The 7,504-nt window shown below is 46.6% G+C and overlaps 1 non-coding gene across 1 annotated transcript; it reads left to right on the forward strand.

Moving 5' to 3' along the window:
* The first annotated feature begins 2,391 nt into the window (after positions 1–2,391).
* TRNAE-CUC (transfer RNA glutamic acid (anticodon CUC)) lies at positions 2,392–2,464 on the forward strand. The gene has a single exon. It is a non-coding gene; the product is annotated as a tRNA-Glu (tRNA).
* The last annotated feature ends 5,040 nt before the right edge of the window (positions 2,465–7,504 follow it).

Below are 7,504 nucleotides of genomic sequence, written 5' to 3' on the forward strand. Positions count from 1 at the left end.
CAAAGTGATAGATGAAGAGTGGATTTATTCAGATACAGAGAATCACACTCCACAGACAGAGTGTGGGCCATTGCAGAGGGCGAGTGCAACGTGGCTGTTGTTTAATAGGAAAGAAGGCAGGACTGATGACCTTGAACAAGTAGAGAGGATGGGCGTTCCCAATTTGCAGGCCTGTAGAAAAAAATATTTTTTTAACTAAAAAAACCCCCCACAATTTGCAAGCTTGTCCTTTGCTAGTAGCATGAACAGTTCTAGTCACAATAATTGGAGATACGGTAGAGTACATGGGTACTTTCATTTTCCCAATGAAATAGGAAGCCCAGCTGGTCTTCCTCCCAAACGCCACCTTCTCAATGAGGCTGACCCAGACCTAACCAGCCTACTTAAAATCATAGTCTCCAACCGAAATGCTTCTTCTAACCCCTCCCCTCCACTGTGCTTTCTAAAATGTTTTCTTCTAAAGCACTAACAGCTTCTAGAACAGGGTTTCTCAACCAGGGCAGATTGACATTCGTATCGTATACGTGCTCAGTCACTCAGTCGTGTCTGACTCTTTTGAGATCCCATGGACTGAAGCCCACCAGGCTCTTCTGTCCATGGGATTTTTCAGGCAAGTATATTGGAGCTGGTTGTCATTTCCTACTCCAGGGGAGCTTCCCAACCCAGGGATCGAACCCATGTCTCCTTTGTCTCCTTAACTGACAGGCGGATTCTTCACCACTAGCGTCACTGTAGTTGGGGACCGATTTGTGCCCTGTAGGATGCTTAGCAGCCTCCCTGGCTTCTCCCCCTTTTAGATGTCCCTCCCCCTGTTGTAACAGTAGAAATGTCTCCACACATTACCAAATATCTCTGGGGGGCAAACTGCTCCCTGTTGAGAACCACTTCTCAAGCACCTCATAAGTGCTCAGTTGCTTCAGTCATGTCTGACTCTCTGCAGCCCCATGGACTGTCGCCCACCAGGGTCCTCCATAATTGTTGTTATTGCTCAGTCACTCAGTCGTGTCTGACTCTTTGCAACCCATGGACTGCAGCACACCAGGCTTCCCTGTCCTTCACAATCTCCCAGAGTTTGTGCAAACTCATGTCCATTGGCTCAGTGATGCCATCCAAGCATCTCATCCTGTGTTGCCCCCTTCTCCTCCTGTCCTCAGTCCTTCCCAGCATCAGGGTCTTTTCAATGAGTCAGCTCTTCTCATCAGGTGGCTGAAGTATTGGAGCTTCAACTTTTCAGCATCAGTCCTTCCAATGAATTGATCCAGGATTGAGTTCCTATAGGATTGACTGGTTTGATCTCCTTGCAGTCCAAGCGACTCTCAAGAGTCTTCTCCAGCACCACAGTTTGAAGGCATCAACTCTTTGGCACTAAGCCTTCTTTATGGTCCAACTCTCACATCTGTACATGACTACTGGAAAAACCATAGCTTGACTTATTTATTATTTGTCTCAAACCACCAAAATGTAAGCTCCACAATGACAGGTAACATGTCTGTTTTGTTCATGGATGTGTTCCATGTCCCTAGAATAGTGTCCTGTACATAACTGATGTTCAACAATTATTTGCTGGATAAATGAACAAATAACATTCATTCATAAGAGTGATTATAAACATTGGCCCAGAATTTAAGCTGTTTGCGGCGGGGGACAGAAGTACGGACACAAGAGGAATGAGGGACAGCAAAAGGGTGGCAAAATCAATGAATTATTGAACTTCCCTGGTGGTCCAGTGTTAAGAATCCACTTACCAGGGCTTTCCTGGTGGCTCAGTGGTAAAGAATCTGCCTGCCAATGCAGGAGACACAGGTTTGATCCCTGGGTTGGGAAGATGCCCTAGAGGAGGAAATGGCAACCCACTCCCACATTCTTGCCTGAGAAATTCCATAGACAGAGGAGCCTTGGTGGGCTAGAGCCCATGGGGTCATAAAGAGTCAGATGTGACTGAGCACACCCACGAGCAAAGCAGGAGGATGGGTTTGATCCCTGGTCTGGAAAGATCCCACATGCTGTAGAGCAACTAAGCCCATCCACAGCCACTGAGCCGGTGCTCTAGAGGCGGGAACCGCGACTACTGAGCTCACGCACCACAGCTACTGAAACCCATGCTCATCAACAAAAGAAGCCACTGCGACGAGAAGCCTGCTCGCCACAGTGAGAGAGCAGCCCCCACCCGTCCCAACTGGATAAAGTCCATGAGGCAGTGAAGACCCAGCACAGACAAAAATAAATAAATGAACGGATTGTAGGTTCCAGTGGGGTTAAAACTTTGTTGTTGTTGGGGTACTAGGGACAGCTGAAAAGATAAGGGTGTTAGTTAGAGAGTGGGAGGCTTGGCATTGAAATTATGGGGAGAAGGTTGCTGTCATTATTAGCAGTGAAAATATTTAGGGAAATTCCCTGGTGGTCCAGTGGTTAGGACTCCACCCTCTCACTGCTGAGGACCCAGGTTCAATCCCTGGTTGGGGAACTAAATCCCACAAGTCATGCAAGGAGGGGGAAAAAAAATTAACAGTAGTGCTTTCTGTACAAACCGAACAGGAGCTGTATATATAAATTTTAAATTTCTAGTAGCTACATTAAAAAAGTAAAAGATACAAGTGAGATTAATTTTAATCACATATAGCAAAATGTATTTCAACTCATAGTCAATATAAAGTTATTAAGGACAATTTATGTTTTTCTACACTAAGTCCTGTTCGCACAACACAAGACTTAGTTCTGTACACACCAAAGGTCCATATGGTCAGAGCTACGGCTTTTCCAATAGTCATCTATGGATATGAGAGTTGGACCATAAAGAAGGCTGAGCCCCAAAGAACTGATGCTTTCAAATTGTGGTGCTTGAGAAGACTCTTGAGAGTCCCTTGGACAGCAAGGAGATCAAACCAGTCGATTCTAAAGGAAATCCAACCCTGAGTATTCATTGGAAAGACTGATGCTGGAGCTGAAGCTACAATACTTTGGCCACCTGATGCGAAGTGTCAACTCATTGGAAAAGACCCTGATGCTGGGGCAGACTGAGGGCAGAAGGAGAGGGGGGCAACAGAGGATGAGATGGCTCGAGGGCATCACCGACTCAATGGACATGTGTTTGAGCAAACTCTGGGAGATAAGTGAAGGACAGGAAAGCCTGGCATGCTGGAGTCCTTGGGGTTGCAAAGAGTCAGACATGGCATAGCGACTGCACAACAACAATTGAAGGACAATTGCTTTACAATATTGTATTGGTTTCTGCCATTCATCAATATGACTTAGCAACTGAACAACAAAGCCTTTGAAATCTGGTATGTTTTATACACACAGCATATCTGACCAGTCACATTTCAAATGTTCAGAGGCTACGTGTGCCAGTGGCTCCCATATGACAGTGTGGCTCTCCAGTATGGCTGTGAGAGTGAGAGACTGGAAGGTAAGATCATGGGACAAGATGGCGCTCAAGGAACAGAGAAGCCTGGCAGCTGGATCATCCATGTGTATATCAAAGTCTCTAAGATTCAAAATAATAGTAAGTGAAGTGAATTCAAAGTGCTCAGTTCAGTCCAGTTCAGTCACTCAGTCGTGTCCGACTCTTTGCAACCCCATGAATCGCAGCACGCCAGGCCTCCCTGTCCATCACCAACTCCCGGAGTTCACTCAGACTCACGTCCATCGAGTCCGTGATGCCATCCAGCCATCTCATCCTCTGTCGTCCCCTTCTCCTCCTGCCCCCAATCCCTCCTAGAATCAGAGACTTTTCCAATGAGTCAACTCTTCGCATGAGGTGGCCAAAGTACTGGAGTTTCAGCTTTAGCATCAGTCCTTCCAAAGAAATCCCAGGGCTGATCTCCTTCAGAATGGACTGGTTGGATCTCCTTGCAGTCCAAGGGACTCTCAAGAGTCTTCTCCAACACCACAGTTCAAAAGCATCAATTCTTCGGCGTTCAGCTTTCTTCACAGTCCAACTCTCACATCTATACATGACCACTGGAAAAACCATAGCTTTGACTAGACGGATCTTTGTTGGCAAAGTAATGTCTCTGCTTTTCAATATGCTATCTAGGTTGGTCATAACTTTCCTTCCAAGGAGTAAGCGTCTTTTAATTTCATGGCTGCAGTCACCATCAAAGTGCTCAGTCATGTCCAACTCTTTGCGACCCCATAGACTATACAGTCCATGGGATTCTCAGCCAGAATACTAGAGTGGGTAGCTGTTCCCTTCTCCAGGGGATCTTCCCAACCCAGGTCTCTCACATTGCAGGTGGATTCTTTACCAGCTGAGCCACCAGGGAAGTAGGATAGAGGGAATTCCCTGGCGGTCTAGTGGTTAGGACCAATGCTTTCACTACCAAAGGCCTGGGTTTGATCCCTGGTCAGGGAACTGAGGTCCTACAAGCTGTGCAGCATGGCCAGCCAAAATAAATAAATGTAATAAAACAAGAATTGGATAGAGAGAGTGGCAACAAGCCAGGAGCTAGAATTATTAAGAAATGAGCCATGCATGGGTTGGGAGACATTGAGACAAAGTAAGTGGTAAAAGCTGATAACTTGAGTTCAGACCTAAGTGTTTGAAAGGAAGAGGGAGCAGGATATCTACCAGTGGCCTCAGGAAGGACACCTACCCCATCTCCAGGCCACAAGGCAGGAGGGCTGTGGAAAGTCTGCGGGACACGAGGCAGTGAGCATAACCCCAAAGGGCAAAGTTTCCACCAGAGCAGGAGGGCTAAGGACCATTTGCAAAAGGGGGCGAGGGCGCAAGGGATTTTGCTGCAGTTGGACCATCAGCTCTAGAGCACATGGTGAACAGCTTTCGGGAGCTGAGGGTGGAGACGGGGTCAGAACAAGGGATGGCCAGAGCCATGGAGAACCTAGAGGCCTCAGCCCCTGCAGTGGACCGAGCAACAGGGACAGGAGTAGGCCCAGGTCTGATGGTCTTGAGGCAGGGGTCCGGTGGTGGGCCAGCTGCAAGCACGGAGGTCAGGGCTTCCTGCCGAGGACAGGGAGGGTCCTGAAGATCCAACTGGATTCCTGCTGATGGAGAGAAGGGGGCTAGGGGACGGTGGTCCCTCTTGATGCCCACCAATGACATGGTACACAAGGACATAAATTAATGTCATGATGGGAGGGCAGGGAGCCAAATGGGAGTTCAGCCTCCAATTTACCAGAAAAACAAATGTGTATTGTTGTAATCAAAATTAATTTAAAATAGCATCTGCTATGTCTTGACAAAAGTGTTAAATCTGAATTTAATAAGGAAACAATCAGACAAATGCAAATTGCAAGTTATTCTACCAAAAAAAACTGGCCTGGACTGTTAAAAAAGATGTTAACCTCATAAAAAAATGACCTATAAAGGAAGGAGGAGAAAGTTGTCTTGGGTCAAATGAGATTCGAGACACAAGAACTGAATGCAACATGCGATCTAGAATCGGATACTCAACTTTTTTTTAATGCTATAAAGAATGTTTTTGACATGATTATACCACCAGCTGGTTGACTTAAACAGAAATGTATCACTTCACAGATGTGGAGGCTAGAAGTCCAAGACAAAAATGACTGCAGGAGACACAGAGAACAGAATTATGAGCACGGGAGTGGGGTGGGGGGAGGAGAGGGTGGGGCGGCTGGAGAGTAGCGTGGAAACATACACACTGGCATATGTAAAATAGAGAGCCAGCGGGCATTTTGCTGTGTGACTCTGGGAACTCAAACCAGGGCTCTGTGACAACCTAGAGGCGTGGGACGGGGTGGGAGCGGGGAGGCTTAAGAGGGAGGGGACATAAGTATACCTATGGCTGATTCACGTTGATGTATGGCAGAAACCAGCATAATATTGTAAAGCAATTATCCTTCAACTAAAAATAAATAAATTAAAAAAAAAAATGTCTGCAGGATTTGTTACTCCTGAGAGCTGTGAGAAAATCTATTCCAGGCCTCTCTCCTAGCTACGAGTGGCTTATTGGCAAATCCATGGCATTCCTTGGATTATAGAAGCATCACCCTGATCTCTGCCTTCATTTGCACTTGGTGCGCTCCCTGTGTATGCATCCACATTTCCCCCTTTTTTAAAGGACACCAGTCATGTTGGGTTAGAGCCAACCCTAATGACCTTGTTAAACTACTTACGTCTGCAATGCCTCTAGTTCCGAATAAGGTCACACTCTGATTTGGGAATAGGACTTCATTTTTAGGGGTCATAATTCAACCCATAACAGATTAATACAGAGTATCAATATTAAATCTTGTGAGAGTGACTTATGGTGGTTCCTTATTCTTTTTTTTTTTTTCTTTTTTGGCCTCACCACGCAGCTTGCAGGATCTTAGTTCCCTGACCAGGGATTGAACCAGGGCCCTCAGCAGTGATAGCATGGAGTCCTAACCACTGGACTGCCAAAGCACAGCCAGAAAGAAAAAAGATATGCCCTGGGAACTTCCTGGAGATCTAATGGTTAGGACTCTACACTTCCACTGCCAAGGACACGGGTTCAAGACATGGATCGGCGGGGAATTCCCTTGGTGGTGGTTCCTTTTTCTTAACGGATGTCTGCAAAGTATTGAGCAAAGTTCAGGCTGTGTGTAACTTACCTTCAGGTGGTAGCGAAATACATCGTCAGTACATGAGAAGCACAAAAGCAGCAAACTGAGCAATGGTGAATCCAGAAGAGGGTGGGGAGCTTGTAATCTTTCAACCTTTTTTGAAATTTGTCAACATAAAACTTTGGGAGAAAAAACATTTTTTTAACGTGAAACTGTGAAAACCTGTTGGCTAAATTATTGAAGGGTGCTAGGGAAATGGCCATTTCTCCAATTTGGTGAGGCTGTAGCTTGCAAGAGGCCTTGGCGTCCCTGCCCTAGGCTGTGTCTTCAGGTTTTGGCATCTCCATAGGCAGAGCAAACATTTCCTGAGTGTATATAATTTAATTTATATATAACATTAGTATATAACCATTTTATACTGATTATCTCACCAAAGTCTTACTAGAACCTCTCATGATGGGTTTTATGATCCCAACTTACAGAACGAGAAACTGATGCTTAGAGAGGTCAGGTAACTTGCTCATGACTGCAGCTGTTGTGGTTCAGTTGCTCAGTTGCTGTTCGTGACCCCATGGACTGCAGCGTGCCAGGCTTCCCTGTCCTTCACTATCTCCCTGAGTTTGCTCAAACTCATGTCCATTGAGTTGATGATGCTATTCAACCATCTCATCCTCTGTACTAGACTGGAATCAAGGCTACACTCCTAACCAGGCCTTGCAATTTCATGGGCCCCCAAGCTCTAGCAAGACCTAGGCCCTTTTTTGGTTACTTTTGCTAGCTTTAGGGCCATCTACAAGCCTTAGGGCACAGCCATCAGCTCCAGACCTGCCCTGATCCTGGTGCACAGGCCTTACCTTCCTGCCTCACCCAGCCCCGCCTCCAGGCCAGGGTCCTGCCCAGTCATGGACACCCCAGCTCAGAACAAGGAGACCCCTCCCAGACATCCCCGCCTCCCCACCAGCCTCACCTGGGTGGAACAGCAGGCTGTGCCCTC

Source organism: Bos javanicus, chromosome 29 (assembly GCF_032452875.1).
Source record: "Bos javanicus breed banteng chromosome 29, ARS-OSU_banteng_1.0, whole genome shotgun sequence".
NCBI lineage: Eukaryota > Metazoa > Chordata > Mammalia > Artiodactyla > Bovidae > Bos > Bos javanicus.